At 42.8% G+C, this 9,583-nt stretch overlaps 1 pseudogene; it reads left to right on the top strand.

Annotated features, from left to right (window-relative positions):
* Window positions 1–3,943: 3,943 nt before the first annotated feature.
* Pacsin2-ps1 (protein kinase C and casein kinase substrate in neurons 2, pseudogene 1) lies at window positions 3,944–5,628 on the top strand (annotated as a pseudogene).
* The last annotated feature ends 3,955 nt before the right edge of the window (window positions 5,629–9,583 follow it).

The following is a 9,583-nucleotide window of genomic DNA, read 5'->3' as shown; positions in this document are numbered from 1 at the left end:
AACTCATTGGTTCACCAAGCTGGACTCCAGTCGTATCCTTCCTTAGGTTTCTAGATGTTTGTTCATGTCACCCCAGGAATAGTGTCTCACAAAAGGAAATGTGCATAAGGTGAAAGGAGATGAGGATAATCAGAATGAATTATGTACTATATATGAACTGTCGAGCAAATATAATTAAGAAAAAGTAACATAAACTAAACACTCAGCTAAAGATTAAGGAAAGCCTCTCTACAAGCCCTCAAGATTTGAATCTTGCCCCTCTCCTTTCCCCTCCCTCACTCTCTTTCTTTCTCCTTTCCTCCTTCCCTCTTCACTCCTTCCCCATCTCCCTCTGTGCCTTCAGCCTCTTGTTTTCTTTCTCTTTACCCACTTGCTCTTCCTCTTTCTCCTTTCTCCTCCTCCTTTTCCTCCTCCTTCTCTTCCTCCTCTGCCCTTTTTCCTCTCTACCGACTACCTCCATCTCACCTCATTGACTTTTTGCTTCTCTCCTTTCCAGTACTGTGTCTTTCAAATTCTAAGCATCTTGATAGCCTTTAATCTCACATATCTCCAATTCAGGAATATATCAGGCAGGCAGTTTGGAAAAATAGCAAGAGCTCACTTCTTTGTTATTTTCTTCCTATTGGAGATAATATCCCTGGACTGCCCATTCAATAAAGAAAACCAATATTGTATATATTTTGTCTCGTTTATAATTGTTTTACATGGATAGAAAAATCGGACTAGCATCTCACCATGTGATCTTTTTGTCTGTTTCTCTTTTGTTTTTATACACATTCCGCTTATTATTGTCCGTTTACTCTTATCCATTAAATTATGAGAGGATTTTTGTTTTGTTTTACTGGGAGGAGGAAACAAGAGATGAAGCAGGGAAATGGGGTCATGATGAGGTGTCCACAGCGCTGTGGACTGAGTGACCTCTTGTGGTCAGTGAATGGCAAGAGAGCCAGAAATTGCAAGAAGCATTTATGAAATGCTCTGATATTGAGCTTCAGCAGTTAGGCTTACATCCCAGGAAGCACTGTTGAGCACACAGTCCATAGACCCCCTTCCTTTTCTTTTTTCCTGCACCCCCAAATAAGCTTGATACCCGAAGTATTGAGCATTTCAAAGCATCCAAAAATTGTCTGTTTAGTACTGCAGGTAATGTCAATGCTAATGCTGTTCAGAGCAGTTTGGCAGGCAGCAGAAGGCAAATGGGAGCTAGAAAACAAATAAGGGTGAGAGTAAATGCTAAAAACTGCAGCTAATTAAATAAAGTGTAGTCATGCACGAGGTACCTTTGTGCTATGTTTTCCCTACAGACATTTTTAAAAAATCACATTCATACGCATTTATACACAACGGCATAGAAAAATACACAGTAGTTTCCTTTATCTCAGGCCAACTGTGATCTGAAAGTATTACATGGAAAATTCCAGAAGTAAACAATTCATTAAGTTATAAACTACATGTCATTCTGTGTAGCAGAATCTTGGATAGTCCTGATCCATCCTGCTTGTGATGTGAGCCCAGTGCATCCTGTGTATTTGTCACCTACTCTTAGTCATTGAGTAGCTATATTAGTTATCAGATAGACTGTCATTGACCTAATATTAATTGAATTAACCAATGTTTTAATTAATAGTGGCCCCAAGCACAAGAGCAGTGACCTTGTCACATCAAATGTAACAAAATTAGCTGCAAAATTATTTCTTCAAGTTAAAAGGCAAAAACTGTGACTAGAGAGATAGCTTAGCAGATAGCTGGCTGTGTACACACAAGAAGGACTTGAGGTGAGATTTCACCACCCAGACAAAAAATGCCAGCACTCAGAGTAGGAGGTAGATCCAAGAGAATTGCTAGATTCATTGAGATACCTTGTCATAAAATAATGAACCCTCCAGAAGGTACCAGAGATCTAGGAAGTAAGAGACTATCAGGACTCAAGGGTGGGGGGGACCTTAGATGAAATATCCTATAGTGGGGAGAGGGAACTTGTAGAACCCACCTCCAGTAGAAAGACTGGGCATCAAGTGAGGGATGGGGTTGCTATTCCACAGCCAAAACTCTGACCCATAATTGTTCCTGTCTGAAAGAACTGCAGGGATGGAAATGGAGAAGAGCCTGAGGAAAAGAAGGTTCAGTGACAGGCCCAAAGTGGGATCTAGCTCAAGGGGAGGCCCCAAGACATTGCTGAGGCTATGGGGTGCTCACAAAAAAGGACCTATCATGACTGCCCTCCAAAAGACCCAACAAGCAGCTGAAAGTGTCAGATGCAGATATGTGTACCCAACCAATGGACAGAAGCTGCTGACCCCTCTGGTTGAATTAGGGAAAAGCTGGAGGAAGCTGAGGAGGAGGGCAACCCTGTAGGAGGACCAGCAGTCTCAATTAACCTGGACCCCTGAGATCTGTCAGACACTGGATCACCAACCAGGCAGCACACACCAGCTGAGATGAGGCCTCCAACACATATACAGCACAGGACTGCAGGGTCTGTGTTCATTCAGAGAAGATGCACCTAACCCTCAAGAGACTGGAGGCCCCAGGAAGTTTAGAGGTCAGGTTGGGGCTGGTGGGGTGGGGACAGGTGACAGGGGTTTGGGAAGGCCAGGAGGAAGTATGAGATATGTAACAGTTGGAGGGTGGAACAGGAGGGGAATAAAGTCTGGAGTGTAAAAGTAAATAAAAATTAAAAAACTGAAGTGTCTGGTGCACATATATACTCACATATACAAACACGCACAGTGATGAAAGCTTAAGGAAGCAAATCATATACCTAATCTATAGATTTTGAAGGAGGAAAACATTTATATCACTTTTATTATAAGATAGTATTCTAAATTGGGCATAGCAGTGCACACCTTTACTCTCAGCACTTGGGAGAAAGAGGCAAGCAGATCTCTGTGAGTTCAAACCCAGACTTGTCTACACAGTGAGTTCCACGACAGCCAGAGCTACACAGTGTGACCCTGTCTTAAACAAACAACAGCAACAAAAAAGACAGTATTGTAAGTACTCTATTTTACTAGTTGTTATTGTTGCCAATCTTTTAATATGTGTAATTATGCTAACCTTAACTATGGATATGTATATATCTATAGGCAAATACCTTAACACATACAAAATTTAGTTCTTTTAACAGTTTTAGACAACTAATGGAGTCTTGGAACATCCCTAGACTATTAGACTATATAATATATTTAGAAATATTCACTTGCAGTTATATATTAGAATTGACAAGTTAAAACAAAAATTTTACTGGATAAAAAAGTATTAGAATCAGTTTAATAAACTAAAGAAAATAATTATGAATGAAAAATAAAGATCATTTAAAATATCATTAGGAATTACCTTGAAACACCCCTCTGCATAAGAAACTATAGATGAAAAAGGAGGGATGGTGAGATGGTCAAGTAGGCGAAGACACTTGCCATCAGCCCAATGGCCTGAGTCTCATCCCCAGGACCCACATAGAAGAAGGAGAGAACTTATTCCTGTAAAAGGTCCTTTGACATCCTTACAGGCACAACGACATGTGTGTGCATGCACACACACACACACACACACACACATACACACACACACACACCACAAATAAATAAATAAATAAATAAATAAATAAATGTTAAAATTTAAAAAGAAACTACAAAGTATTAATAGGAAAAGTAGAAACAAATAGAAAAATTAAGCTCATGGATATAGAGCTCATGGACACAGTGAAGCTCTCAGTTCTACTTAGTTGATTAGTATATGTAATACAACTCAATGAAAATCTCGGGGCAGGGCTGGGGAGTACGACCGACCGGAGCAGAATGCAAAACGGTCGGAGTCGCAATCCGCCCCGGTTGGCGTGCTCAGTGGGACCCAAGGCGATCGGTGGCCAAGGTCTGTCTGCAGGTTTTGAGCATCTGATCCCTGAACTGGAGTGTCTGCTGCCGTCCCTTCACCCTCTGCAGAAATGTCTGTCACCTACGATGATTCTGTGGGAGTGGAAGTGTCCAGCGACAGTTTCTGGGAGGTTGGGAACTACAAACGGACTGATGAAGCGGATTGATGATGGCCACCGCCTGTGGGGTGACCTCATGACCTGTTTGCACGAGTGGGCATGCATCGAGAAGGCATGTGCACAGCAGCTCACTGAGTGGGCCCGACGCTGGAAGTAGCTTGTAGAGAAGGGACCACAGTATGGGACCGTGGAGAAAGCCTGAATGGCTGTCATGTGTGAAGCAGAGAGGGTGAGCGAGCCACACCTGGAAGTGAAGGCATCACTGATGAATGAAGACTTTGAGAAGATCCAGAACTGGCAGAAGGAAGCCTTTTACAAGCAGATGATGGGAGGCTTCAAGGAGACAACGCAAGCAGAGAAGGACTTTCGGAAGACCCAGAAGCCCTGGGCCAAGAAGCTGAAAGAGATGGAAGCCGCAAAGAAAGCACACAGCACAGCATGCAAAGAGGAGAAGCTGGCCATCTCTCGGGAAGCCCATAGTGAAGCACATCCATCCCTCAACCCTGAGCCGCTGAAAAAACTGCAAGACAAGATAGAAAAATGCAAGCAGGATGTTCTAAAGACCAAGGACAAGTATGAGAAGGCCCTGAAGGAGCTTGACCAGACTACAGCGCAGTACATGGAGAACATGGAGCAGGAGGTGTTCGAGCAGTGCTAGCAGTTTGAAGAGAAGCACCCGCACTTCTTCCGGGAGGTTCAGCGGCACTTGGACCTGTCCAGTGTGGCTAGCTACAAAACCATTTACTGCGAGCTGGAGCAGCTGATGCTGTAGAGGACATGAGGTGGTTCTGAGCTAACCATGGGCCAGGCATGGCTATGAACTGGCCACAGTTTGAGGAGTGGTCTGCAGATCTGAACCCAACTTTCAGCCAGAGAGACAAGAAGAAGGCTGCTGACAGTGTCACCCTAACAGGAATCAACCAGACAAGTGACCAGTCTGGATAGAACAAGCCTGGCAGCAACCTTAGTGTCCCAAGCAACCCTGCCCAGTCCACGCAGTGATAGTCCAACTATAACCCCTTCGAGCATGAGGACGACACAGGCGGCAGCAACATCAGTGAGAAGGAGGACATGAAGGCCAAAAATGTCAGCAGCTATGAGAAGACTCAGAATTATCCCCACTGACTGGTCTGATGATGAGTCTAACAACCCTTTTTCCTCCACAGATGCCAACGGGGACTCTAACCCATTTGCTGAGGGCACGACCTCAGGAACAGAAGTGTGAGTTCAGGCCCTCTATGACTATAAGGGACAGGAACACTATGAGCTGAGCTTCAAGGCTAGGATTTGCTGACCAAGATAGAGGATGAAGATGGACAGGGTTGGTGCAAGGGACGTTTAGACAGCGGCCAGGTTGGCCTATACCCAGCCAACTGTGTCAAAGCTATCCAGTGACAGTCCATGGGCAGGCTGGTGGAGGGAGAGACAGACACGGGCAGCTCAGGAGCTCCGTTAGCCTTGGCTTGGACAGTGACACCTCTACTGCCCCAGCAGCCATATAGGCATCCACTCCCCCTGCAAAAGACGATGGCTCTGCTGTCCTTGGCTTCCTGGTGTGCTGTGAAGGCAGATGAGCTGCTGATCTCATTGGACACTTGGCCCCTTTCCAAGCACATCTGGGCAGATCTAGGCACAGGAAGATATTGGCTAACACAGAAGCTGGAAAGAACCCAGATGCCCTTCAACAGAAGAATGGATACAGAAAATGTGGTACATCTACACAATGGAATATTACTCAGCTATCAAAAACAATGACTTTATGAAATTCGTAGGCAAATGGTCAGAACTGGAAAATATCATCCTGAGTGAGGTAACCCAATCACAGAAAGACATACATGGTATGCACTCATTGATAAGTGGCTATTAGCCCAAATGCTTGAATTACCCTAGATGCACAGAACACATGAAACTCAAGAAGGATGACCAAAATTCGAATGCTTCACTCCTTCTTTAAAAGGGGAACAAGAATACCCTTGGCAGGGAATAGAGAGGCAAAGATTAAAACAGACACAGAAGGAACACCCATTCAGAGCCTGCCCCACATGTGGCCCATACATATACAGCCACCCAGTTAGACAAGATGGATGAAGCAAAGAAGTGCAGGGCGACAGGAGCTGGATATAGATCTCTCCTGAGAGACACAGCCAGAATACAGCAAATACAGAGGCGAATGCCAGCAGCAAACCACTGAACTGAGAATAGGTCCCCTATTGAAGGAATCAGAGAAAGAACTGGAAGAGCTTGAAGGGGTCGAGACCCCATATGAACAACAATGCCAAGCAACTAGAGCTTCCAGGGACTAAGCCACTACCCAAAGACTATACATGGACTGACCCTGGGCTCCAACCTCATAGGTAGCAATGAATAGCCTAGTAAGAGCACCAGTGGAAGGGGAAGCCCTTGGTCCTGCTAAGCCTGAACCCCCAGTGAACTAGATTGTTGGGGGGAGGGCGGCAATGGGGGGAGGATGGGGAGGGGAACACCCATAAAGAAGGGGAGGGGGAGGGATTAGGGGGATGATTGCCTGGAAACCAGGAAAGGGAATAACACTCAAAATGTAAATAAGAAATACTCAAGTTAATAAAAAAAAAAAAGATATGGGCTAACAGCGAGCCAGGCCCCTCCCACCCTCCAGCTCTCTATCATGGACCTGCACCATCTTGCCCTTGTCTCTCCTGAGTCAATGACGGTTCATACTGATTCTTGTCCCATTGATTATTTTCTCACTGAGGCCCTACCTGCAAGTTCAGTGAACAGACTTATGTGCCATTTCTGAGGAAAGAGTTTGAGGTTTTTTAGTTTAAAGGCAATGTACAGTTATACTATTTTTTATATGCCCTTCCAGTCAGTCAAATTATGGCCTACACTGAAAAAGAAAAAAGAAAAAAGAAAGAAAATCTCAATGCATTTTCTTATTTTAGTCCACATTTTCAAGATGACTCCAGAGTGGAGAGAAAGTAGAGCAAGGACTCAAGTGTCTTGATTAGATTTTTATCAGCTAGAGTCTCTGGGAAGAGGAACGGCAACTGAGAAAATACTTCCAATCAAATTCTTGATTAATGATTGATGCAGAAGTGCCAGTACATTGGATATGGTGTCACTCCCCAGCTGGTGGTCCTAGGTTCTCTAAAAGAGCAGGCTGAGCAAGCCATGGAGACCAAGCCAGTAAGCGGCAATCTTCCATGATGTCCAATTCAGTTTCTTCCTCTAGGTTCCTGCCCTTCTAGAATTCCTGCCTCGGCTTGTCTCAATGATGGACTGTAGTCAAGATATGAAAGCAAAATAAAACATTTCCTGCCCAAGTTAATTTGGTCACAATGTCTTTATCACAACAGAAACAAATTAAGACACCAAGGATAGCCAAGGTAATTATAAAGTAGAAGAACAAAAGGAAAATTAATATCATCAGGTTAAAACTTTTTTTTATAAAAGTTACATTAACAACAGTAAAGCGATACCTTGTAAAATCCCAGATGAACTATAATAAAGTCTAGGAATACATCCAGTGCTCACAGATATTGATTTATGACAATGACAACACTGCAGAGAAGAAAGGGATTTATTGTGCTGGATCAATAGAAGGAATTAAAAAAGGAAATGAATCTTGGCCCCAAGTTCACACCTGTATGAAACACTTCAGAGTGCATTGTAGACAAAAGTTTGGACAGTAAAACAAAAATGACAAAAAAGGCTAATTAGGTTATGAAGAACACTTAGGCGCTGCTGGTAAGGAGGCAAACTGGTTGGCCACTCTGAAAATCAGCACAGAGATTTCTCCAAAAGGATCCTAAAACTGTGACTATTATATGATCCACCTACCCATACCACTCCAGATTATATACCTGAAGGACTCTGTCAACACACCTCAGAGATACTTGCATATTCATGTTTTTATGGTATTGTTCACAATAGGCAAGATATGTTTGATTGTTAATCTTCATTGTCAACATGACTAGATTTGAAATCATCTGGAAGGTATACCTCAGGCCGTGTCTGTGAAGGCATTTCCTGAGAGTTTAAACTCCAACCTCAATGCAAAAAGCAATAACCCATTGGCTGGGGTCCAAGAATGAATAAAAGGGGGAGGAAGGAAGCTACTTGATCAGCAGTGTCCATCTCTGTCTGCCTCCCACAGACGCAATGGAACTGCGTGTCTTGGGCATTGTTCTATTGCTGTGAAGAGAAACAACGAGCACAGTAACTCTTATAAAAAGAAGCATTTAATCGGGACTTGCTTATAGTTTCATGGGTTTTAGTCCATTATCATCGTGGCAGGGAGCGTGGCAGCAGGCAGGCAGACATGGTGCTAGAGAAATAGCTGAGAGTTCTACATCCAGATCCTCTGACCTGATTTGGGCTTTTTAAACCCCAAAGCCTAACCTCAGTGACCCACTTCCTCCAGCAAGGCCACACTTAGTCTAACAAGGTCACACTTCCTAAATCTTCTTAAGAAGTGCCACTCATCTAAGCATTGTGTAAGCCTAAGGGAGCCCTTCCTTTTCAAGCCCCACACTACATCATATTCCCACTACCATCTTCCCTCTGTGATGAATTCTATCCCTTCTTAAATATAAGCCAAAATAAATCTTTCTTTCCTTACGTTGCTTCTTTCCTATCAGATACTTTGTTGTGGCAATAAAACAGGCAACATGGAACCAGTGCACGTGCTTCTTGTCCTAGCTTCTCTTCTTATTGCTTTGATAAAATACTTTGGCAAAAACAACTTTAAAAAGAAAAGGTTCGCTCCGGCTCACAATAACATGTATATTCTGTCATGAGGAAGAAGTCACAATGGCAGGAACTTATGGGAGCTGCTCACGTTGCATCCACAGTCAAGAAGCAGAGAGCAAGAAATCCATACACACTGCTGGGTTTCTTTGCTCCATTTATGAAGTCCAGGATCCCAGCCATGGAACAGTGCCACCCACAGTGGGCAAGTCTCTGAACCTCAATTAATTTAATCTAGATAATTTCCTCACATACATGTTCAGAGCAATATATCCCCGGTGGCTATAGATGTTATCAAGTTGAAAATTAGTACTATCACATTCACCAATAGGTGACTGAGGAAAAAACATGTAATTCATGTAACTAATAACCTTTTACTTAGTTGTAAAGAAGAAAGAAATTATGGCAATTTCAGAAAAATTGAGGGCACTCAAAATCAAGTTAAGCAAAATAAACCAACAAAGATAAATATGACAGATTTTCTCTTACATGCAGAATATGGGTTTAAGTTTATATGTAAGAATCATTTGATGCTTACATGTATTAAAATGTCACAACGAAACCCATTATTTTGTATGTTGTATAAAATTAATTTTAAAAGTTTGAGGGCATTAGGTAGGAACCAATACTTGTAAATGTATATAACTGAGAAGTGACTCACCTATGAAAGAAAGAATTCTCATCATAAAAAAAAAGACAGAAAGATCCATGCAAAAGAGACAAGAGACTTGAAGAGTCACTCAACAAAAGAAGATATCAAAATGACTGAGAAATGCATTACAAAGCAGGCATCATTATTAGTTATCAGAGAAATTTGTATTACAGTTACAATGATACATCACCAATGTCACAATTAGCATAGCG

Source organism: Rattus norvegicus, chromosome X (assembly GCF_036323735.1).
Source record: "Rattus norvegicus strain BN/NHsdMcwi chromosome X, GRCr8, whole genome shotgun sequence".
Lineage (NCBI taxonomy): Eukaryota > Metazoa > Chordata > Mammalia > Rodentia > Muridae > Rattus > Rattus norvegicus.
Note: the sequence above shows the minus strand (reverse complement) of the source record. Positions and strands in the feature narration are given on the sequence as shown.